The sequence below is a fragment of the Prionailurus viverrinus genome, chromosome B3, assembly GCF_022837055.1.
Source record: "Prionailurus viverrinus isolate Anna chromosome B3, UM_Priviv_1.0, whole genome shotgun sequence".
NCBI lineage: Eukaryota > Metazoa > Chordata > Mammalia > Carnivora > Felidae > Prionailurus > Prionailurus viverrinus.
Window position 1 is genome coordinate 25,609,270 of NC_062566.1, and position 26,905 is coordinate 25,636,174.

The 26,905-nt window shown below is 37.9% G+C and overlaps 1 protein-coding gene across 7 annotated transcripts in view; it reads right to left on the minus strand.

Moving 5' to 3' along the window:
* PEAK1 (pseudopodium enriched atypical kinase 1) overlaps positions 1–26,905 on the minus strand; it is a 316,915-nt gene that overhangs the window by 230,628 nt on the left and 59,382 nt on the right. Inside the window, exon 2 of one of the 7 annotated variants that reach the window (XM_047862943.1) lies at positions 25,381–25,507. The exons of the other annotated variants lie outside the window; for them this stretch is intronic. The gene's annotated coding sequence lies outside the window, so the exon portion shown is untranslated. The remainder of the gene's footprint in view (positions 1–25,380; positions 25,508–26,905) is intronic. 7 annotated transcript variants of the gene reach the window in all.

The following is a 26,905-nucleotide window of genomic DNA, read 5'->3' on the forward strand; positions in this document are numbered from 1 at the left end:
AAAGATATGATCGTTTTTATTTTTTCTCGAGGCGGTATTCTATCTCTAGAATCTAGAACAATGCCTGGGTTGCCACTAATATTTGTGAGTGAATGACTTAATAATTGCATGAGTAACTAGGATCAGAGTTTTGTCTAAAGTGTATACTCAGTTTTTGTGATTTACTATTATCTGTTAAAGCATTCCTAATTTTTGCACAGCATCCTGTTATACATATATAATAAATTCAATTAATTTTCTATTTTAATTATTTCTAATATCATAAATATCCTTATATACACATGTGTATATATGTAATATACACCAAATATCCTAGAATATATGTCTTTTTGCACAGCTGATAGTTTCTTTAGTATGTATTATTTTAAGTAAAACTGTTGAGTCAGAAGGTATGTAGATCACAAATGCTTTTAACACATTTTTCTACACTGTCCTAGAAAATGGCTATATCATTTGATTCTACCCATAGCGATGTAAGACCATATTTCTCCTCATCAACAATGAGTATTTGGGTCTTTTTACCAGAACACAAGGGCTGATTGTTTCCTGAACCTAAAAAAAGTAAGATATGATCACCACGTAATACTTTATTTGATTCTTACTAAGTTTTTTTTAACAGAAAAGCTTGAGGAAAATACAAATTTTATTAATGACAGTGGCTGTTTCTAAGCAACATCTTCCACACTGGATCTATTCTCAAACACACTTATTTGAAAGGTAAATATTCATTTGGATTTATAAATGCTGGGGTGCTTGTTTAAAGAAATAAAATCATGCTATTTTATTATTAAAACAGGGAAATTATTTTTAAAAGTCTTAGCAATCTGGTAGATTTAAAAAGTATCTCAATTTTTTTTTAATGTTGATTTATTTTGATAGACAGCACATGTGCACAAAGGAGGGGTGGAGAGAGAGAGTGAGAGAGAATCTCAAGCAGGCTCCACACTATCAGTGAAGAGCCCAATGCACGAACCATGACATCATACCTGAGTCAAAATCAAGAGTCAGACGCTCAACCAACTGAGCCACCCAGGTGCCCCAAAGTATCTCAATTTTTAAAAAAGTATCTCATTGCAGTTTTATTTTCAATTTTTTTGTTAACTAATGAGACTGACAATGTTTTCCCATGTTTACTGATTGTTTCTATGTTTTCCTTGACAAACTGCTTATTCATGACTACACATTTTCCTATTCAGTTATTTAATTTCTTACTCACTTCTGAGACCTTTTCTTTTATTAAAGGTGTTAAATTGTTATCATGTGGCATCCATATTTGCTCATCGTCAACATTTGTCTTTTAATTTTAACAATATTTGACACCTTTGTTTTTTCCTTGCAGCCAAATCATTTTTCTTTTTCTTTAAGAGAGGGAGAGAAAGAGACAGGGTGCATGTGAGCGGGGGAATGGGTAAAAGGGGAGAGAGAGAGAATCCTACACAGGCTTCACACTCAGTGCAGAACCCAAAGCAGGGCTTGATTCCACAACCCTGGGATCAAGAGTCAGGCACCCAACTGACTGAGCCACCCAGGAGTCCTGCCAAATCACTTTTTATGTGGTTTCTTCATTTTATTTTGCGTTTAAAGGAACCCTCCTATATACAACCAGCATGCTATCAATGGTGGTCTTGGACTGGGTGGAATTCTGGGAATTTTTTACTTCTTTTTGCTTATATATTTCTTTCTTCTAAAAATTATATATGTGTAAGAAATATTTTCTTAAATGTTAAAAACAGGAAAGCCTTTCTCCACTAATCATATGCTTACATATATATTTCCTCAAATTCTTCTATTCCATTATAAGAATATTTCAATATCTTATCCATCGGAAGTCTAAGACTAAGTTTAAGGTGTGAAGTATGAATAAATTTATAATCTTCCAGTTTCTAAACCAATTTTCCTACCACCATTTGTTAACTAATTCATTCTTTCTTCCAGTGAATTGAAATGATAGCACTATCATATACTAATATGTCTTTTTTTTTTTCAGGACTATAGATATTCTATTCTTAGTCATTACCATATGGTTTTAATTATTGCAGGTTTATAAAATCTTCTAATACATGGTAGTACAATTCCAACTCTATAACACCATTCCTTCAAAATTCTTCTCTTAACCATATTCTTCTAGATCAGTTTCAGAAAAATGTGTTAAATTCTACTACCATCCCACCTCTGATCAAAAAGGTTGGTTAGGGGGGCGCCTGGGTGGCGCAGTCGGTTAAGCGTCCGACTTCAGCCAGGTCACGATCTCACGGTCCGTGAGTTCGAGCCCCGCGTCAGGCTCTGGGCTGATGGCTCGGAGCCTGGAGCCTGTTTCCGATTCTGTGTCTCCCTCTCTCTCTGCCCCTCCCCCATTCATGCTCTGTCTCTCTCTGTCCCAAAAAATAAAATAAACTTTGAAAAAAAAATTTTTTTTTAAATAAAAAATTAAAAAAAAAAAAGGTTGGTTAGGATGTTTACTAGGACTGTATTAAATTCATTGACTTGAAAGGAATCCACAAGATACCAAGTCTTCCTAATCAGAAACATGTTTAATCTCTAATTCTTTAAGTCTCTTTATGTGTTGTTGTAAAATTAAGTTTTCTTAAAATAACTTCTCTTCTTTCTTAGGGGTGTTCTTTCTAAATACTTGTTGGATTTTTTTTCACTACAGCTGCTAACTAGATGTTACTGAAAATTCCTGGCACACACCATATAACTTAATACTAGTTCAAATGGGTTTTCAAGTAATAATTTTCTTCAATTTTTAGGTTGATCATCATTATCACCTGTATATAGCAATTTAACTCTTTCTTTTTTCTAATGATCATACCCCACCATGCAGTCTTTTGGGTCCTGATGACCCTTTAGTCCTGGAAAAAGGCTTCCCATCTTGCTGGCTTTGCACCTGTTGATCCTGCCTGTTGTTCTGATCTTTCATGGGAGAATTTAGAGGTTGGCTCTCATCAGTTCAGTTCCTTTCATAGTGTCACTAGCAGAAATGCCTCCAAATTTGGAAAGTCCAGAAGAATATATTTTCATATTTCTCATTGAGTCAGAAATGTTTTCTTCTACTATTATCTGCTCCATCTCGCTCTTTCCAAAATTCCTATTATTTGTACATTTTATCTCCAGACTTAACCTTATTTTCCAATCATCTTCATTTCCCTACCTTTTGCCTTTATACTACCCTGGGAAAGATTTCACAAGTTTTTCTAATTTGCTACTTACTACATCTACAGCAGATTTTATTTTGGTAACTATATTTTCTATCCCTTTAGAATCCTATCAGATTGCTCTCTTCTTATAACTGATATTCAGCTTTCATAGCTTTTAATGACTGAATCTTTTTGAGAACAAAAACCTCACTCCATTGCTAGTTGGGAGATCAAACAACCTGGATAGAGTTTGAAATAGTGGTGTTGACAGCTGCTAACATAGGGACTAGGCTGCTTATGTAGATAGGTACCTTCTAGGGAGGTATTAGCAGCAAACTGTGGGTCTATGAACACTATTTACAAAGTACCAATACTTCTGGTCTGGGAGGCAAGAGACAAATTTTTTTTGAGAGAGGGGGTGCAACTGAGTGAGAGGCAGAGAGAGAATCCCAGGAGGGGCAAGGAGGGGAAGAGGAAGAGGAGGAGGAGGAGAAGCAGGAGCAGGAGGAGGAGGAGGAGGAAAGAGAGAAAGAGAAAGGAAGGAAAGAAGGAAGGAAGGAAGGAAGGAAGGAAGGAAGGAAGGAAGAAACAGGACTCACCTGAAATGGGGTTTGAGCTCAGTGGAAGCAGGCGGGGCTCATGCTCACCGGAAGCCAGGCTCGAAATTACCCCATGTGGGACTCAAACTCACTAGCCGTGAGATCATGACCTGAGCCAAAGTAAGATGCTTAATGACTGAACCAACCAGGAGCTCCAAGAGAAATATAAATAAGGTGCCTTGTGGGACCACTCTTCAAGATTGCTGTTCCCGGGCAGCCTGGGTGGCTCTGAAAATTGGGCATCCAACTTCAGCTCAGGTCATGATCTCACTGCTAATGAGTTTGGGCTCTGCAATGGGCTCTATGCTGACAGCTCAGAGCCTGGAGCCTGCTTCATACTCTGTGTCTGCCTCTCTCTCTGCCCCTTTCCTGCTCATGCTCTTTGTCTCTTAAAAAAAAAAAAAGAAAAAGACTGCCCTTCCCAAATTAATATATATACATATATTTAATTTTTCGGGTATATTTTATCATTTTTTTAAAAATAATCTCTACACCCAACATGGGGCTTGAACTCACAACCTTGAGATCAAGAGTTGCACACTCTATGGACTGAGCCAGCCAGGTGCCCCTGCCCCTCCCAAGTTAGGAGTTCTCCTACACTGAAGAACTGCCTACCAAAAATTATCCTAGGTTTTCTGGCATATGAGCAGCATCAAGCTCTAGTTTCTAACACATATGAAGGGATTTTTTTCCCCATCCATGTATTTATCTATTGGTCTTTTCAATGAGAATTTAGATGAGTGAAGGCTGGGAAATGTGTTCTGTCTGCTATTTTGCCCAGCACTATTATCTGCCTTCTTGCCATATACATCATGCTACCTCTTCCTACATTTAATTAATCCATACTTCTAGATAACATTTTCTGATTTCCACTGTACCAATTCAAAGGGACTTTTAACATGCCATCCCTCCCACCCCAAACACCACATACTTCGGGATGCAAAGACCACACTAACACCCCTTCCTAGGGGATCTTTTACTAGGTCAGGCAGGATGATGGACTGATGGGATCCTGAATGGCCATAGTTAATAGGCCAGGTACCTGTGAATCTTAATTTTAGAAAGCAAGGCAGAAAGAGTAACAGTGACTCAAGCAGGGCTGCTATGACCAGAGCCAACTTCTCACAGAAGAAGCAAACAGATCACCCCAAAAAAGATAATCACAAAGTACTGTACTTACTTGTCCCACAACCAAAGAGCTTCAGGAGCAAAGATTCTACCTCATTCACGTTTGTATTACAAGAACCATGCTGGGCACAAAGAATCTAATATTCACAGCATGCTGAGTTATCTGGCAATGAGGGCTCACCCTTATATTCTTTCATCAAAAATCTCCCTTTACATGAACCTCTATCAGGAACCAACGCAGCTTTTCCATACATGAGTATCTTTTGAGTAGAGGGCTGACAGTAACCCATTTTGGTTTTACTTTATTTATAGACAAATAATTTGGGAGTTTATCAATCATGTCCATAAGAGCAACTCTTCAGGCCAATTAGGTTGCCACATTGCTTACACTGAAAAATGGTCTGAATCCTCATGCACAGCTCAAAGGAGTATAAACTGTCTGGCTGTTCTCAGAGCAATTTGGCAATACTTAGTAAACTTAATAATGGACTCCCAACAACCCACCAATACCACTCCTCAGCATGCATCTCCACAAAATAAAATGAAGATTATTATTGCAGTATTGTTTATAGTACGTAAATGCCACTTAGGGGAGTGTGTAAGTAAGATGGATACATAGTATGCATGGGTAAGAATATGCACATGACTGAATACTCTACAGCAGTCAAAAGTAATGAACCAGAATTATATACAGCAAAAAAGATACATCATTTAAGTATTTAAAAGCCGAATTTAAAAAAATGAGATGTACAGCCAAATGGCATTCATGAAAATTACAAACTTACACACTATGTATTTTCCAAAGATACACAAACACTAGTGTTTTTCCAAACACTATGTATTTTCCAAAGATACACAAATATCTAAAGACATATATTAACTAGATTAGAGTGGGTGTTTATGGGAGGAAGCAAAATGAGTAGTGATAGGGAAATAGACAAAGACAACAAAATAACCAGTAAGAGATGGGCCTAACCCTCAGGATGCCAGCAGTGAGAAGCATGATTGCATGCTCCAAAAGTATAGGAAACAGGGGAGTAAAGGAAATCCAAATAAACTTAAATGAGACAAGACGATACAGTCATGAGAGCTCTACTTTAAAACACACACACACACACACACACACACATACACACAAAGCAAAACTGTTCTATGTATGCTAAGACAAAAATAATATTATTTATTTATTTATTATTATTTTTTTAAATGTTTTTATTTTATTTTTGAGAGAGAGAGCATGAGGAAGAGAGGTGCAGAGAGAGAGAGGGAGACCCAGAATCCAAAGCAGGCTCCAGGCTCAGAGCTGTCAGCACGGAGCCTGACATGGGGCTCAAACTCATAGACGGTGAGATCATGGCCTGAGCCGAAGTCGGACACTTAACCCACTGAGCCACCCAGGCGCCCCAAATATTATTTATTTTTAAAGGAGCCAGAAATATTTCACTTATTTGAGAGAAGAAAACTTCAGTAAATATCAATTTTTAAAAATCAAGGAAGAATAATCACTGAGATTATAATCAATAACCTAAAAAGTAACATGACCAAACTTAAAATTTGATTATTTGTCTGAAATTAACAGGTCTATAACATCCTGATGTCTGAGTACATCACCTGTAATATAAAGACCAAAACATAAAATCACAAACAGAAGATATACTATACTCTGGCACAAAGATTCTACACTAACTCAATTTTTAATTTATACCTTTGTCTTAGGGATAATGTTACAAAACATATGCCAAGGGCCAATTCCTGTGAATAAAATGATACAAACCACAGCATAATGCAAACAATGAACTCTGGAAAATTCAATAGGAAAAAGTCACTTTTCAGTACCCCTTTATTAGTATAGCACCAACATGAACACAGTCTTTTAACAGAAGACGGGTGCGAAGAGAAGAAATCTGGAACCCATTTTATCCCTGGAGCCCTAACACAGGGGAGAAACTATTTCAGCATTTCATGCAAGAGTTGAGTAGGAAGAGCAGGAACTTGAAGGTCACTTCTCTTGGCATTTTAGGCTGTTCTAAGTTACAACTGAATCTGCCAATGATGCTTTACAACACAACAGATTTCTCAAGATGTCAATAGAAAAATAATCGGGATTGGAAATGTCATTATACAGCTTTCTGCAACCTATAATAAATGATCTTGGGGGGAGAGAGAGGTCATTATTTTTCAAATGTGTACAAACACAAGCTTGTTTTGTTTTGTTTTTGTTTGCTACAGAACTCAAACTAGACACCAGTTAAAGGTTTTTAAATGAGCAATAATAATTGAATTAACAGTGACAGGTTAGCATGCACAGTTAACACAGCAGACAATGGGAGTAGCCTTCTCTAAAGATGGCAATCTTGTATGGTACAGATTTAATTTAGGTCACAGGAAATTCTACAAAGAACGACAGCTTCTGCTTTTACTGGATGAAACTGGCTGCATAGATCAGCATAAATAATTAGTCAATCCTTCTTACCCCTACAGAAATCAAGTCACTTTCCTGAAGCTAATGGAGGAAGCTGCAGCTTTACCTACACTCTGAATTGTAGAGATCTTCTGATTTAACCTAGAAACGGTATTTTCTTTCAGAAACTAGTGGTTAAAGAAAATCCACAACTTAAAAAGAGCCCTCAGAAAGAAATCTATCAAAGGCAGGCTCTCCAACTAGCAACACAGTTTAAATAATTAAGTTTTTCTGGCTTCTGTTGAGTATCCTTAACAGGTTAGCTGCGAAACACCATACCATATCAACAATCGAATCTCACTTGTGTGTGCATTCTAAAAATTCCCCTCACACACACACACCCCAAAAAAATTCCTAAAACAAAGATATTACTATTTTTTTTATTTTAAAAAGTATTAATTTAGTAAGCCTCTAAAAACATACCACATTACAAATATTAAAGATATAATGTTTGAGCATTCAAAAATTTAACCCTCAGGTCAGAACTGTATCTATGCCAATATGAGAAACCAAAATAAAATTACAACCAATAATAAATTAACTCTTCAACATTACATAGCTCTCAATTAACATATTCTTTCCTATGGGAAAAAAATCCTCTAAATCACATAAACAATGCTGTTTTGAAATAAGCACGTTGCTGAAGTATATGTAATACACATAATGTGATATTTTAAAACTTGTAAAACAATATCAATTATATATGGTATTATATGATACCAATTACTCTATATACGATATGCTATATAAACAATATATAACATTACCATGTGAGACATAAATATTTAATAAACTATAAAAACATTGCATGGATTGAATTTGAAAAATACCAAATTCACAGAATTGATTAGTTCTGAGAATAAGAGAGAGATGAAATTAAGAGGGATTCACAGGGGACTCAACTGCATTTATTTTGGATTTAATGTAGATTTACAAGGTAAAATGTTATTTTATAAAGCCATTTGCTAGGTACTTTATATGTGGGTCATTACATTAGTTTTTACATCTATCTGTATGCATGAAATATTTTATAAATTTTTAAAGTGTAAAACAAAATTTATACAAAATTAACTCAAAAAGGATCACAGACTTAAATGTAAAGCCAAAAACTACAAACTTGTAGAAGATGACATTAAAAAACATCTAGGTGACCTTGGGTTTGGTGATGAGTTTTTACATAGTATACCACCAAAAGCATGACCCAAGAAATAAAGGAATCATTCATAAGTTGGACTTCATTAAAATGAAAAACATCTGCTCTACAAAAGACATGGTTAATGGAAAGACAAGCCACACCCTGCGACAAAATATTTGTGAAAGACATTTCTGATAAAGAACTGTTACACAAAATATACAAAGAACTCTTACACTCAACAATAACAAAAAACATGATTAAAAAGTGGACAAAAGGGGTGCTGGCTCAGTTGGTGGAGCATGTGACTACTCCTGATCTTAGTATCATGTGAGTTCAAGCCCCACTTTGGACAGAAAGATTACTTAAAAAAAAATTTTTTTTTTAAATAGACAAAAGATCTGAACAAACATCTAACCAAAACAGATATAAAGACAGAAAATAAGGGCCCCTGGGTGACTCTGTCGGTTAAGCATCCAAGTTAAGCTCAGGTCATGATCTTGAGGTTCATGAGTTTGAGCCCTATATTGGGCTCTCTGCTGTCAGCTCAGATCCCACTTTAAATCCTCTGTCCAGGGCTCTCTCTCTTTCTCTCTCTCTCTCTGCCCCTCCCTCACTCATGCTGTCTCTCTCAAAAATAAACATTTTTTTTAAAAAATAGAAAATAAATATATAAAGAAATGCTCAACATCAAATACCATTAGGGAATTGCAAATTAGAACAAGAGACCACACTACACACCTTTTAGAATGGCTAAAATTCAAAACATTGACAACACCAAATGCTGACAAGGATATAAGCAACAAGAACTCTCATTGATTACCAGTGGGAATGCAAAATAGTTTGGCAGTTTCTTACAAAGCTAAACTTAATCTTACTATATGATCCAGCAATTGCACTCTGATTTAAGATTCATTCCAGGGATGCAGGGCTGGTTCAACATTCGCAAATCAATCAACGTGATACATCACATTAACAAAAAAAAAGAGAAGAACCATATGATCCTGTCAATCGATGCAGAAAAGGCCTTCGACAAAATCCAGCACCCTTTCTTAATAAAAACCCTTGAGAAAGTCGGGATAGAAGGAACATACTTAAAGATCATAAAAGCCATTTATGAAAAGCCCACAGCTAACATCATCCTCAACGGGGAAAAACTGAGAGCTTTTTCCCTGAGATCAGGAACACGACAAGGATGCCCACTCTCACCGCTGCTGTTTAACATAGTGCTAGAAGTTCTAGCATCAGCAATCAGACAACAAAAGGAAATCAAAGGCATCAAAATTGGCAAAGATGAAGTCAAGCTTTCGCTTTTTGCAGATGACATGATATTATACATGGAAAATCCGATAGACTCCACCAAAAGTCTGCTAGAACTGATACAGGAATTCAGCAAAGTTGCAGGATACAAAATCAATGTACAGAAATCAGTTGCATTCTTATACACTAACAATGAAGCAACAGAAAGACAAATAAAGAAACTGATCCCATTCACAATTGCACCAAGAAGCATAAAATACCTAGGAATAAATCTAACCAAAGATGTAAAGGATCTGTATGCTGAAAATTATAGAAAGCTTATGAAGGAAATTGAAGAAGATTTAAAGAAATGGAAAGACATTCCCTGCTCATGGATTGGAAAAATAAATATTGTCAAAATGTCAATACTACCCAAAGCTATCTACACATTCAATGCAATCCCAATCAAAATTGCACCAGCATTCTTCTCGAAACTAGAACAAGCAATCCTAAAATTCATATGGAACCACAAAAGGCCCCGAATAGCCAAAGGAATTTTGAAGAAGACCAAAGCAGGAGGCATCACAATCCCAGACTTTAGCCTCTACTACAAAGCTGTCATCATCAAGACAGCATGGTATTGGCACCAAAACAGACACATAGACCAATGGAATAGAATAGAAACCCCAGAACTAGACCCACAAACGTATGGCCAACTCATCTTTGACAAAGCAGGAAAGAACATCCAATGGAAAAAAGACAGCCTCTTTAACAAATGGTGCTGGGAGAACTGGACAGCAACGTGCAGAAGGTTGAAACTAGACCACTTTCTCACACCATTCATAAAAATAAACTCAAAATGGATAAAGGACCTAAATGTGAGACAGGAAACCATCAAAACCTTAGAGGAGAAAGCAGGAAAAGACCTCTCTGACCTCAGCCGTAGCAATCTCTTACTGGACACATCCCCAAAGGCAAGGGAATTAAAAGCAAAAGTGAATTACTGGGACCTTATGAAGATAAAAAGCTTCTGCACAGCCAAGGAAACAACCAACAAAACTAAAAGGCAACCAACGGAATGGGAAAAGATATTCGCAAATGACATATCAGACAAAGGGCTAGTATCCAAAATCTATAAAGAGCTCACCAAACTCCACACCCGAAAAACAAATAACCCAGTGAAGAAATGGGCAGAAAACATGAATAGACACTTCTCTAAAGAAGACATCCGGATGGCCAACAGGCACATGAAAAGATGCTCAGCATTGCTCCTTATCAGGGAAATACAAATCAAAACCACACTCAGGTATCACCTCACGCCAGTCAGAGTGGCCAAAATGAACAAATCCGGAGACTATAGATGCTGGAGAGGATGTGGAGAAACGGGAACCCTCTTGCACTGTTGGTGGGAATGCAAATTGGTGCAGCCACTCTGGAAAGCAGTGTGGAGGTTCCTCAGAAAATTAAAAATAGACCTACCCTATGACCCAGCAATAGCACTGCTAGGAATTTATCCAAGGGATACAGGAGCACTGATGCATAGGGCCACTTGTACCCCAATGTTCATAGCAGCACTCTCAACAATAGCCAAATTATGGAAAGAGCCTAAATGTCCATCAACTGATGAATGGATAAAGAAATTGTGGTTTATATACACAATGGAATATTACGTGGCAATGAGAAAAAATGAAATATGGCCTTTCGTAGCAACGTGGATGGAACTGGAGAGTGTGATGCTAAGTGAAATAAGCCATACAGAGAAAGACAGATACCATATGGTTTCACTCTTATGTGGATCCTGAGAAACTTCACAGGAACCCATGGGGGAGGGGAAGGAAAAAAAAAAAAAAAAAAAAGAGGTTAGAATGGGAGAGAGCCAAAGCATAAGAGACTTAAAAACTGAGAACAAACTGAGGGTTGATGGGGGGTGGGAGGGAGGAGAGGGTGGGTGATGGGTATTGAGGAGGGCACCTTTTGGGATGAGCACTGGGTGTTGTATGGAAACCAATTTGTCAATAAATTTCATAAAAAAAAAAAAAAAAAAAAAAAAAAAAGAATCAATGTCCATATAAAAATCTGCACATGGATGTTACAGCAGCTTTACTCACAATTGCCAAAACTTAGAAGCAATCAAGATATCCTTCAATTGCTGAATGGATAAACTGTGGTAAATACACAGAATCAAGTATTATTCAGCAATAAAAATAAATGAACTATTGGGGCGCCTGAGTGGCGCAGTCAGTTAAGCGTCCGACTTCAGCCAGGTCACGATCTCGCGGTCCGTGAGTTTGAGCCCCGCGTCGGGCTCTGGGCTGATGGCTCAGAGCCTGGAGCCTGTTTCCGATTCTGTGTCTCCCTCTCTCTCTGCCCCTCCCCCGTTCATGCTTTGTCTCTCTCTGTCCCAAAAATAAATAAACGTTGAAAAAAAAAATTTAAAAATAAATGAACTATCAAGTTACCAAAAAAACATGGCGGAACCTTAAAAGCATATTGCTAAGTGAAAGAAGTCAGTCTGAAAAGATTACATACCATATGATTCCAACTATATGGCAATCTGAAAAAGACAAAACTATAAAGACAGTAAAAAGATGAATAGTGTCATCAGGAGTTTGGGAGGAAGATGAATAAGTGAACATGGGATTTACTGAGCAGCAAAACTATTCTGTATGACACTGTAATGACAGACCCATGACATTATGAATTTGTCAAAACCCATGCAACTGTACCATATAAAGAATGAACCCTAATGCAAACTATGCACTTTAGTTTATAATAATGTATTAATATTGATTCATTAATTATAACAAATGTATATCACTATTCTGTTTCAACCCTAAATGAGTGTGCTGCAATGTCCAATTCTGGCATTAACCACCCACACTGGTCCCACCCACAAGCAGAAAGAGCATTATCCCAAACAAGACTGCACATACTTCAGATGCCAGCTGTACTTCAGGGGTTCTCAGGCCACCTGCATTTCTACTCATCTGATCCTAAATTCAGAGATCTCATGATCCTCAGTTTGATAATTTGCTAGGACAATTCACAGAACTCAGGAAAGCGTATGTATAATTACAGTTTTATTATAGAGGATACACAAAGGGCAAGGTTGGGGGGCAGGTGCAAATGAAGAATTTCCATGCCATCTCCCCATGAGTCAGTATGTGTCATCCTCCCAGAACATCAATATGTTCACCAACCAAGAAGGTCCACTTTGGTGTCCACAGTTCTTTTTGGGACTTCATTACACAGGCATGACTGATTAAGTCACTGGCCGCATGACTGAACTCTGTCTCCATACTTTATCCACTTCCTGTGAGATCAGACTGGGCTGAAGTCCCAACCCTCTAATCATGTGGTTGCTGTTTTTGGTGACCAGACCCCATCCTGTTGCTACCTAGATATCCACCATAAGCCATCATATTAGCATAACAAAGGCACATCTCATTCATCAAAAACCTAAGTTAATACCCTCATAATAGAAGAAGCTTCTTATTTTATAACAAAATATTAAAGCAGAATTTAATGGCACAAACTCTTTTAGTTTCACGAAAGGCCAGAAATTATAAAATGATGAAAGGAAGGGAGTACTGATCAGAAGGTGACTTTTAAGGGGAGCACATTTCACAACTAGCTCAGATTACGAATCACATCAAACAAAATTTATCAAAAAAGGAGCAATGCAGACCAACTTAATGTTTGCTAACAATGAAACATATGTCAACATAAAACCCAGAACTGGCATACTGTTCACATAAAACCCATTCATATCTTTTTAAAATGGATATATGTATTGGTTATGGCACACGCAATGCTTAACATCTTCTATCATTGTCAAATGCAACCCATACTGAATGAATCAAACAGTTGGCGAATGAAATGGAGAGGAAATCAAGTTGTATTCTTTCCAAAATCTGCCCCTTTCCGTAGAGTTAACTGAAGGAGCAAGGACGCAAAATCTATGCTACAAACCAAAGCTCTGAGGGTCAAACATTGTATTTTAGAGAACTGTCACTTTCCTCACCAACACCAGTAAATAAGTTATTAAATCTACCCTTCTGGCATGATAAAGTCATTTCAATAGAACTAAAAGTGCTACAGTTTCAATGTCAACTCTTCTGAAAATAAATGTTGCTGCCGTGCCTCAGAATTCAAATTACTGCAGCAGGTCATTAGTCTTTTCTATTCTGTTGACACATTTTAACTCATTTCATAAACCTAGAATTTGTTTCTCTTCTATAATCCTAGAAAAAAAAATGTTTACAGGAAGGCAATTTCATTTTGTTAGGCAGACACAGACAGTCCCTTGGGGAAGAGGCCAACTCAAGCAGGACTGAAGCAGCTGTTAGGAGCCAATTTTCCTACCTGTTAATTGCATCTGTGACTAGGCTGCACCAGCTCACACACCTATCTAGCAAGCAGTAGATAAATTGAAACAGTCACATCTCAAGAGTTTGAAAACTAGAAGACTCTCTCCCCCTTCCTCTAAAAGAATTCAAGTAGGGAATAGGACAGTAAAGGAAGATAAAAATGTCAAAAGTACATAAATATTAATTGTAAGAATATCAATTGTACTTTCCTGACTACCAAAAAAAGAAAAAGGATTTTATAAATAGTTAATAGAAAAAGTACGCATTCATTTGGTCAACCAACAAATATTTACTGGAATGTCTACTGTGGCAGACACTGTTCTAGGTGCTAGCAATACAGCAGTGAACAAAACATAACATCCCTGTCCCCATCAGAGGAAATAAATGAGAAATAAATATCAATTCATCATTAGATGTTAAGAAGAAAATAAACCATGGCCATGTAATAAAGAGTGTTGGGGGCGGGGGGGAGTACTAATTTATAGTGAGTTGCCAAGGAAAACCTCTTTGAAGAAGGGACATTTCAGCTGAGATTTAAATGACAAGGAGGATATATAGCCAAGCAACAGTCTTCAGGGAAGACCATTGCCCACAGAGGGACAAGTATACAAGACCCCAAGGCTAGAATCCACTTGGTATATTTACAGAACAGAAAAGAAGGCTGATGTGGCTAGAGTTTTGTGAATAGGCTTAAGAATGGCAACAGATAAGATCTACTCAAAGTGCCACAGTCATTTCAGAGTCATCAGTTGGAAAGATAAAAATAACTGTGACCAATGAGCTACTCATGCAAACTCACTTTTGGGCTAGTAATAACCACTTCAACAGAAAAGAGAAACATGAATTAAAGAAATGTCCCAAGGACAGAAGTTTCTGAACCAGGAAGGATTAGGAGCAGAGTCTTGGCTGAACCAGTGTTGTCACCAGAAAGAGTGTTCTGGTCACCCAGAAAGCAATAGTGTTTTAAGTTAGATCAATGTGTAGGACTGCCATATCTGGATGAGAGGCTATCTGAAGCTTACAAAGGAAACGTTAAAACACAGAACTCATAAATGAACTCAAAACAGAAATGAGTTTTTCTGAATGTGCTTGTCCTAATCACTGCCTGACCTACTCATTTCAGATAGCCCATGGATTTCTTTTTTTTTTTTTTTAGGTTTATTTATTTATTTTGAGAGAGAGTACACATGTGTACAAGTTGGGGGCGGGGGGGTGTGGAGAGAATCCCAAACTTAACTGACTGAGCCACTCAGGTGCCTCTTTTTGAAATTTAAATGTAAAAAATGGACACCATAAAACAATACTCTCCTAGAATAGAAATTTTTAGCAATTTTAGAAAATCTTGCCATGTGTAACCCACTTCCTGGAATCATAAAATAAATTAGGATTTAAAAAGAAGAAAAAAACTTAGTAAGTACTTAGATCGCCTGTTTTCCTTCTCTAGCAAGTGCAGAACAAGCCCTCTGGTTTAAAAGTATAACATTATGGGGCACCTGGGTGGCTCAGGTCATGATCTCACTGACCCTGGGTTCAAGCCCCCATCGGGCTCTCTGTGCCGACAGCTCAGACCCTGGAGCCTGCTTCAGATTCTGTCTCTGTCTCTCTGTCCCTCCCCTGCTCGTGCTCCGTCTCTCTCTTTCTCAAATATAAAATAAAACATTTTTAAAAAAATTTTGAAGTATAACATTAAAGAGGCAAACCATAAGAGACTCTTTTTTTTTTTTTAATTTTTTTTTTCAACGTTTATTTATTTTTGGGACAGAGAGAGACAGAGCATGAACGGGGGAGGGGCAGAGAGAGAGGGAGACACAGAATCGGAAACAGGCTCCAGGCTCTGAGCCATCAGCCCAGAGCCTGACGCGGGGCTCGAACTCACGGACCTCGAGATCGTGACCTGGCTGAAGTCGGACGCTTAACCGACTGCGCCACCCAGGCGCCCCAAGAGACTCTTAAATAGAGAAAACTAAGGGTTACTGGAAGGGTTTGGGGTGGGGGGATGGGCTAAATGGGCGATGGGCATTAAGGAGGGCACTTGTTGGGATGAGCACTGGGTGTTATACGTAAGTGATGAATCACTAAATTCTACTCCTGAAATTATTACTCTATAGGTTAACCAATTTGGATTTAAATAAAATTTTAAAATAAAATTAAATTAAATTAAATTAAAGTAAAATAAACCTATTAAAATAGAACGAACTCATCTATTTGAAGGTCACACTATATTTTCCAGCAATGAAAGATTCCCAGATACATGTTACATAATGCTAAACAGATTTTTTGTAATGGTACTATAAAGTTAAAATTCCCAAACAATGCTTACTGCTATTGAATAGATGCATTTTTTCTACAAAAGCATTTTGGTAAGGCTCTATTCACTTTAAGGAAAAAAAGGAATAGGAAAACAATGAAGACCAAAAGCTTCCTTTAGATGAGGTATGTGGCAATGTGCCTTCACATAAGCTGCACGCTTAATTTTTAATAAAAAAAAAAAAAAAAAACACTGGCACCAGGGACTAGTATCCCACTTCTAACACTATGCTAACTGGCTGTGCAACTTTCTGAACCTCAGTTTTCCTCATCAGTAAAATAAGGCTACTGCCATCTATGCTCACAAGATTAATAGAAAGATTAAATGAAATGTAATAGGTAAAGATTAATGAATTCCAGTCTTATTATTTGGCAATCATCATTATCAGTAGGAAGAAGAGAGGCAAACACATGTTAAAAAAGGGGAAAGAGAAATAATCATAAATTGCAGATTGTAAGAGTTAAAAACAATGTAAAAAGTGCCCCTGGAGTTGAATATACAGGCCAAATTCCTCTGTTTTACCTAGAAAGGAAGAAAAGTTCAGAGAGTTTAAATGATAAGCCCAAAGTCACAAAGCAGGCAGAAAAGGGGCTAAAACTCTTGTTTAAATTCCTAAATGTGGTATACATATACAGAGTGCTTTCATATATTGAAGATCCAACTGATCTTCACTATAAGATAGTTAACTGGACTGTTGAGAAAGCACAAGGCACTAAAGATAGACAACTAGTTAGTGACGGAACCACAAGTTAAACCTAGGACACTGAATACTGATTCTCTTAAAAGAGAGACTGAAAATCTTTTTTACTCATAACTTGACTTATACCAAAGAGTATGCCTTTGCTAGCAACCACATTTTTTTATTCAGGTAGTAATAATAATTTTTTTTAAGTTTATTTATTTACTTTGAGAGAGAGATACAGAGGGGGGAATGGGGGAGGGGCAGAGAGGGAGGGAGAGAGAGAATCCCAAGCAGGCTCCAAGCTATCAGCAAGAAGCACAGAGCCCAACGTGGGGCTCAAACTAACAAACTGTGAGATCATGACCTGAGCCAAAATCAAGATTTGGGTGCTCAACTGAGCCACCTAGGCACCCCCAGGTAATAATTATTTTTAAAGTCATACTATAAATTGGGGTGCCTGGGTGGCTCAGTCAGTTAAACATCTGACTTTGGCTCAGGTCATGATCTCATGGTTAGGGAATTCGAGCCCCGCGTCAGGCTCTGTGCCGACAGCTCAGAGCCTGGGACCTGCTTTGGATTCTGTGTACCCCCCTCTCTCTTCCCTTTGCCTGCTCACACACACACACACACACACTCTCTCTCTCTCAAAAATAAACATTAATAAAATTTTAAAAATAAATAGTCATACTATAATGACATAAATGTTTGCATTCTGTATTTAACAGAAATCAGTCAGCTTCTTAACATTAAAATGCTCAAATCAAACCCAAAAGATTCCACCAAAAAACTGCTAGAACTGATTCATGAATTCAGCAAAGTTGCAGGATATAAAATCAACACACAGAAATCAGTTGCATTCCTATACACCAACAATGAAGCGACAGAAAGAGAAATCAAGGAATCGATCCCATTTACAGTTGCACAAAAAACCATAAAATACGTAGGAATAAATCTAACCCAAGAGGTGAAAAATCTATACACTGAAAACTATAGAAAGCTTATGAAAGAAATTGAAGAAGACACAAAAAAATGGAAAAAGATTCCATGCTCCTGGATAGGAAGAACAAATATTGTTAAAATGTCAACACTACCCAAAGCAATTTACATATTCAGTGCAATCCCTATCAAAATAACACCAGCATTCTTCACAGAGCTAGAACAAATAATCCTAAAATTTGTATGGAACCAGAAAAGATCCCAAATAGCCAAAGCAATCTTGAAAAAGAAAACCAAAGCAGGAGGCATCACAATCCCGGACTTCAAGCTATACTACAAAGCTGTAATCATCAAGACAGTATGGTACTGGCACAAGAACAGACACTCAGATCAATGGAACAGAATAGAGAACCCAGGAATGGACACATTAACGTATGGCCAACTAATATTTGGCAAAGAAGAAAAGAATATGCAATGGTATGAAGACAGTCTCTTCAGCAAGTGGTGCTGGGAAAACTGGACAGCGACATGAAGAAGAATGTACCTGAACCACTTTCTTACACCATACACAAAAATAAACTCAAAATGGATCAAAGACCTCAATGTGAGACAGGAAGCCATCAAAATCCTCAAGGAGAAAGCAGGCAAAAACCTCTTTGAAATTGGCTGCAGCAACTTCTTACTCAGCACATCTCCAGAGGCAAGGGAAACAAAAGCAAAAATGAACTACTAGGACCTCATAAAAATAAGAAGCTTCTGCACAGTAAAGGAAACAATCAGCAAAACTAAAAGGCAACCGACAGAATGGGAGAAGATATTTGCAAATGATGTATCAGGTAAAGGGTTAGAATCCAAAATCTATAAAGAACTGATCAAACTCAATACCCAAAAAACAAATAATCCAGTGAAGAAATGGGCAAAAGACATGAATAGACACTTCTCCAAAGAAGACATCCAGATGGCCAACAGACACATGAAAAAATGCTCAATGCCACTCATCATCAGGGAAATACAAATCAAAACCACAATGAGATACCACCTCACGCCTGTCAGAATGGCTAACATTAACGACTCAGGCAACAACAGATGTTGGTGAGGATGCAGAGGAAGAGGATCTCTTTTGCATTGCTGGTGGGGACGCAAGCTGGTGCAGCCACTCTGGAAAACAGGATGGAGGTTCCTCAAAAAACTAAAAATAGAACGACCCTATGACCCAGCAATTGCACTACTAGGCATTTATCCCCGGGATACAGGTGTGCTGTTTCAAAGGGACACATGCACCCCCATGTTTATAGCAGCACTATCAACAATAGCCAAAGTATGGAAAGAACCCAAATGTCCATCGATGGGATGAATGAATAAAGAAGATGCGGTATATACATACAATGGAGTATTACTCGGCAATCAAAAAGAATGAAATCTTGCCATTTGCAACTACGTGGATAGAACTAGAAGCTATTATGCTAAGCGAAATTAGTCAGAGAAAGACAAAAATCATATGACTTCACTCATATGAGGACTTTAAGAGACAAAACAGATGAACACAAGGGAAGGGAAACAAAAATAATATAAAAATAGGGAGGGGGACAAAACAGGAGAGACTCATAAATATGGAGAACAAACTGAGGGTTACTGGAGGGGTTGTGGGAGGGGGGGTGGGCTAAATGGGTAAGGGGCACTAAGGAATCTACTCCTGAAATCATTGTTGCACTATATACTAACTAATTTGGATGTAAATTTAAAAAAATTAAAAATAAAATTTTTAAAAATGCTCAAATCAAAGTCCTTTGATATATTCCCAAATTAAAACCTCCACTGATACTGACTTAATATAAGGTAGCAAGGATTTTTGTTGTTTATTCACAGGTTATTTAAACAGAACAGCTGGTTTAGTGAGTTGCTGAATATTTTACCATACTCAATTAAGAAGCCCATTGTTCTATCATTAGTGACTCTAATAAACACATTTTTAAAAATTACTTCATCAATCTTCTTCCTTTCATGTAGGATTCTCAAGTTAACTGATTCTCAAGTTAACTGTTAGGTCAATCACTTCTTGCACTTAAGTCAAGATGATTCATTTTCATAAAATAATTGTTAGAAAAACTACATTATTATGCAGCTAAAGGGACAGACAGGCTGGGAAACTGATCAAAAGAAGGATTCACGTAGAGATGAGCCAACTGAACAATACGATATCTAAGTAACAGTCATATTTACAATACATGTTTCTGGATGTCACTGAGAAAATATACATCTGTTTTAAAAAGGACCAAGCTTGGGGTGCCTGAGTGGCTCAGTGATTAAGCGTCTGACTTCGGCTCAGGTCATGATCTCACAGTTTGTGAGTTGAAGCCCCATATCGGGCTCTGTGCTGACAGTTCAGAGCCTAGAGACTGCTTCGGATTCTGTGTTTCCCTCTCTCTCTGCCTTTCCCCCACTCGCACTGTCTCTGTCTCTGTCTCTGTCTCTGTCTCTCTCTCTCTCAAACATTTAGAAAAAAAAAAAAAAGAAAAAGAAAAGACCCAGCTTTGCAGGAAGACTTTTAGGTTTAACAAGAGAACATGACACAGCAATGTAGAAAGTCAGAGCTCAGCCACCATGATGGTTTTCAAATCATTTGTGCAAATACAGTGAGAGCATTTTCTCTATTCCAAACAGATCTCTGTTAAAAAGCCATTTTCAAAGATATGAAAATGCAGGTCCATATGCATAAAAGTAATTTCTGAGTCTTGCAAATAATTGGCAGTGCTGTTGTTTGGCAGGTGAGAGCAGAAGAGAACCATTAAATTAATACACAAATGAGCAGCAACCACTCACATTACTTTCACATGAATGAGAAAAGAATAAATATATAATTTGGGTGGAGAACAAGCACTCTTGAAATAGTCATGGCCACAGAATACCATCTAATTAACTGCTTAGCTCAGTTCATAAGACTTCACTAGGGCTCAGCAAGGACTGCCACTGAATAGATGAGAGGGCACAGCCTAAATGTAGCAAGCTGTGTGGTGAACTGAGGCAGTGTGTACACCTTAAGGTATGCAGCTTGTCTGTCTTCTAAACGTTTTTAAAACTGCATTTGGTAATAATGTAACTGTGAATCCCTTTCACCTACTGTTAAATTTACAGTATACTTTTTTAAGTAAGCAAAATAACAGGTAAATGAGTGTATTAGAGACTCATCTGTGGGGGGAAAAAAAAACCAGCTTGAGACAAACCCCACTCGATTTCTTATACTTCCTCAGCCACAGCTCTAAAAGAGCCATATAATTCATAATGATTAAGCTGAAGCATCTTATAAATTAATAAAGACAGATAAATTCTGTGTAGTCCATTATTTTTGTATTAAAATTATCTAAAGTTGGTCATTTATAATTGGCTATTACATAGCACAATTATTGGAATATTCCATTCCTCAATCACCTTGGACATGTAAGAGCTGACTATAAACATAGTCTTCCATTTAGAGCAGTTCACACTTAAAGCACTCCACTAATTACAATATTCATTCAACACACATTCATTAAGCACTTATTGTGTGCCAGGCACTTTTAGTGGAAACATCTGGAACTACCCTGCTGAACTGCAGTAGCCCTTGTTTTTGGAGGCAGAGGGTATGGCTTATAGATGTGCAAATATTACATAACAAAACAAGTGCTAAAACAGAAATGTGTACAAATCACAATGGAAATACAGAAGGGGAAAGGACTTAATTCTTCCTGGGGAAGTGAAAAAAAAGGCTTATCAGACAACCTAGTTTTTTAACTGAGTGTTAGGAGTTTGGTAGATATATGAGAGGCTGCTCACAAGAAAAGGGGAGCATGAAAGACCTACAGCCTGTGCAAAGTTGTATAGATAGAAAAGAGTACTTATTTGGCAGGGCAACACCATAGCCCCAAAATAAGTAAGGATGAAAAAATAAGCAATGACCAGAACGGGGAACAAAGGATCTTCAATAAGACAAGTTAGGAAGTTTGGACTTGATCCCAATGAAAATGTGAAGCACTGAAAAGTTTCCAGCAGTGATGTGATAATGGATTTGGCTTTAGAAAAATCCTTCTGGCCATATGTGATATAATGATTTATAATAATTTATATCATCTGAATGACCAAAATATATTTCTCAGATATATTTGATCTTCAACCACAGTTCCTGAAAACACTTCAGACCATAAAGGTGAAATGGATGTCTTATTAATGAAGGTGGTCTTTTGTATCCCACCCAAGGGTGGGGATTTGTTGCCAAGAGGATCAACCATGTGATCAGAGGGTTGGAACTTTCAATCACCCTCACTCCACCCCAGGGCCTCAGGGAGGAAAGAGGGGCTGGAGGTTGAATCAACCAATGGCCAATGACTTAGTCAATCATGACTATGTAAGAAGTCTCCATGAAAACCCAAGAGGACAGTTTTTTTGGTCTTCTTTTTCAGAGAGCTTCCATGTTTGGGGAACTAGAACGCTGAGCCAGGCCCCCAGCTCCATAACGACAGAAGCTCCTTTGTTTGGGATGTCACCCTATGTATCACCCTATGTATCTCTTCATCTGGATGTTGATTCATATCCTTTTTCATATCCTGTAATAAACTGGTAAATGTAAGTAAGAGTTTCCCTGAATTCTGTGAGCTGCTCTAGCAAATCAATTTGGAGGTCACTGGAACCTACAATCTGTAGCTGGTTGGTCAGAAGCACAGGTAATAGACTTTACAACAGGTGTCTGTGAAGTAGAGGGTGAGGGCAGTCTTGTAGGACTAAACCCTTAACCTGTGGAATCTGAAGCTATCTCTGGGTAGACAGCATCAGAATTGAGTTGAATTCTCATAAATCCTACTGTCTGAGAACTGCTTAGCGTTGTGTGGGAACTCCTGTCCCCAACACTGAAATTGAATCTGGGAACCCTAAAAGACAACAAAAGGAAGGAATAATGGTGGACTCAATCAATTTTGGTAGCCCTATTAAAGATTATTAAGGGGCAGGGTGCCTGAGTGACTCAGTCGGTTAGGTAGTGCACAGCTTGCTTTGGATTCTCTCTCTCCTCTCACTACTCACTGTCTCTCAAAAATAAACATTTTTTTAAAAAGATTATTAAGGGTGCTTGGATGGCTCAGCTGAAGAAAGGTGCCACTCTTGATCTCGGGGTTGTGAGTTCGAGCCCCACGTTGGGTACAGTTTAAATAAAAACTGTTTTAAAAAAAAGATTATTAAAATCACTACTACGCTTATGTCTAGGCAACATGACTTGGCCCTTATGAGGCCATACCATTCTCAAATAACAAGCAATGCAAAGGGCCAAGAGTAAGTGCCTTACTGGGTCTCACACCCAGAGACCACTCTTCACCTAACTGGAACTCCAGAACACCTAGCTCAAATGGCTGAGTCCATTTCCAGAACAGGTCTTCATGCAGGTGTATGCACCCCAAGGCCTGAAGGGTAGCTAAGGGGTAGCTATTGAGGGAAGATTGTGGGGCGGGGAATGGGGCAGGGCGGGAAGGGGGGGCAGGCTCTGTGGAGAGAGCTTGGACACTTTACCACAATAAAAAAAAACAAAATAAAATAGTTGTGCCTGGGTGGCTCAGTCAGTTAAGCATCTGACTCTTGATTTCAGGTCAGGTCATGATCTCATGGTTTCTGAGTTCAAGCCCCACGTCAGGCTCTACACTGACAACTCAGAGGGATTCTGTCTCCTTCTCTTTCTGCCTCTTCCCCACTTGTACACTCTCTATTTAAAAATAAATAAAAATAAAATAAAATATATATCTGCAATATTACATATGTAATGTATATTATATATAATGTATATATTTCAAAATAGCTTAATTGTGGCAAGATGTATATATAAGTATATACATTTACACATTAGTATGTATTAATATTGATTATGCAACATTGTGAATTAGCAATTTCACAGCATACTCATGTATAAATGAATATTTGTGCCTAAAACCTACGGTTCTTTAAGATATATATCACCAACCTAAAGTTTTAAAAATTGTATTGTATCAAGAAGATCTGAAATAATTCTTTAACAGAAAACAAAAACGTTACTCCTATAAGATGGACATACTAAATTCAGGATCAACTTACTAAAAAGTCAAAGCAATATGAAGGCAGATATGCCAACCAGGTTTTGAAAACAGCTTGATTTAAAAAAAAATTCATTTAGTAAAGGATCGATGTGTGGCTAAAGGCAGATATTTGTTATACAGAAATGAGCTACTGTATTGCACAGCCCTTCCCATCAGTGTACAGAGATGCATCACCCGCACATTAAATACAGACTCAGTGAGCAGAACACCGCAGCAAGCATCTGTTGGCTAATGACAAAGAAAACCATGGACCCTTTGAGGCTAATTTTCACCCAGCTATAAGCATGTAAGCAGCAAACACATGCGCTGCTTTTCAGTATCAACCCCAAATATCCATGAAAAAGAAGATCTTCAGCATTCATGTTATTTTGTGTCAAAAGCAATACATGTATTAATTATATATGCTAACCAAGATATTCAGAAAAAGTTAACTCTAAATAAGCAGAAGTCAAAAACACAACTGCATTTTATTCTCATTCCACTTTTCTTTGTATCAATATCCATGGTCAGGGAAATGACTGGTCTAAGGAAGGCACTAAATGAAAACTGTAAACTAGGCAAAGTTTGTCTTCTTACATGATCAGTTACTTTTTTCTGTCCCTGTCTCATTACCTTTTTTTCCTCCCTACCCTATCCCCAATATTCTCATATTTTCCCAGACATCTGCCATAATGTTCTCTGGGGCTTGCCTTGGCCTCTCTTTCCCCTGTGTTGAAATTTATCATACCTACATATATTTCTCAGAGTGTCATGTGACCTGATAACAGCCCCCACAAATATCCCTAACTGCTTTCACTTCTCCTCCTGTCCAATGCTTTTACCTAACTTCAGGACCACACCCTCTCCTGCCTTCTCAGAAACCTTTTAAATAGGCTTTATCTTTCCTATATATTCAACTTTCCCTCTTCACTAGTGTCTTTCCCTCATTACATAAGCATATTTTAAGACTCTACCTAAGAAAGCAATTAAACCTTTAGCTTAAAAGGTAAATAAATAGGGGGTGCCTGGGTGGCTCAGTTGGTTTAGTGTCAGACTTTAGCTCAGGTTATAATCTCGCAGTCCCATCCGTGGGTTCAAGTCCCGTGTCGGGCTCTGTGCTGACAGCTCAGAGCCTGGAGGCTGCTTCAGATTCTATGTCTTCCCCCCCGACCCCCTGACCTCTCTCTGCCCTTCCCCACTCATGCTCTGTCTCTCTCTCTCTCTCTCAAAAATGAACAAAATTTTTTATTTTTTGTTTTAATTTTGTTTATTAATAAACAAAAAAAATTTTAAGGTAAATAAATGCTAGTATATAAAACTTACCCTATGGTGTCCTCCCCTTAGTCTCTGCCTTTCCCCTCACCACATTCACTCCCCAGGCCATGGCAGTGAGACTTCTGCTCACACCATTACATTAATCCAAGGGCTCTTCATCTAGAGGCTGGAGGGTCTGTGGATAGAATTCAGAAGACCTATGAACTTGGATGGGAAAATCAATTATTTCTTTATTTCCTCCAACTTCTAAAATCACTAATACTTACTGTATTTACTAATTTACTATAGGTCTGCCACTACCTTGTTGTGTATCATGCTAAATAAATACAAAATACCTTATTATAATTAGTTTGATAATATTTTAATATAATTGAGCTACCTCTGTAATTTGGGGTTTTTTTGGGTTTTTTTTTTTTTTTGTTTTTTTTTTTGAGAGAGACAGACAGACAGACAGACAGAGCGCCAGCAGGGGCGGAGCAGAGACAGAGGGAGACACAGAACTCAAAGCAGGCTCCAGGCTCCACACTGTCACCACAGAGCCTGATTCAGGGCTCAAACTTACAAACCATGAGATCATGACCTCAGCTGAAGTCGGACACTCAACGTACTAAGCCACCCAGGTACCCCTGGCTTCCTCTGTAATTCTATGTATTTTATTTTATCCATCTGTGGCAAACTATGTTTTACAACTATGCTGCAAAAATACCTCCAATTCCACATGCTCTTCTATGGTGTAAATTTGCTGCTCACCCACAAAGGCATCGAGTCTGCTTCTCTTCTTAAATCCAAGCTGGCATTTACCTTGCTTATAACCAAGAGAGTGTGGTGAGGTGACAATAAGTGACTTCCCAGGCTAGGTTAGGAAAAGTGATGCAGGTTCTGGGACTAGGTCTGGGGTGGTTTGTTTAATAGCAATAGTTTCCAGAACAGAATCTGGCACCTGGAACTGGAGTGGTGACATAATAAAAACATAAAACATGTGACATCAGCTTTGGGATTGGGTGGTAGATGTGAACAGGAGAAGGGCCACAGGGATCTCACTAGCAGAAGCCTGATGAGCCTTGAAGAGGATACTGGGACTTTAAGGAGAGTGAGTTAAAATGTTATCAGAAGCTGGAGGAAAGAAGACCACTTATGAAGGGGCAGAAAGTTTAGCAAAACTGTTGCCTGTGGTAAATTAAAAAACAAAATGCTGGTAATGAACTGTTATTTCTAGCTAAGGTAATTTCCAAGCACAATGTCCAAAGTGTCAACTGGTTTCTTTTATATATATGATATAAAGTGCAACTAGAGAGATGAGCTGGAGAAGAAAGTACTCTGTTTTTGAGCAGAATTTAGAGGAAATGTAAAGAAACCAGCAATTGCTGGGTTCAAAAATAAAACTATTTTTCATCCACAATCTCTTCCAGCAGAGAATGCTGAAAACAAAGAAAGGTATGGGGACAAAGATCAAATACAGAGTAATGAAAGGAAAATCTGGTCTCTGCACAGAGATGAAACCAAGGGTGTTGCTATAAAATCCTTTGTTAACACTGTTTCCCCTTCTTAATCTCCTTCCCAATGCCTTTTCTGT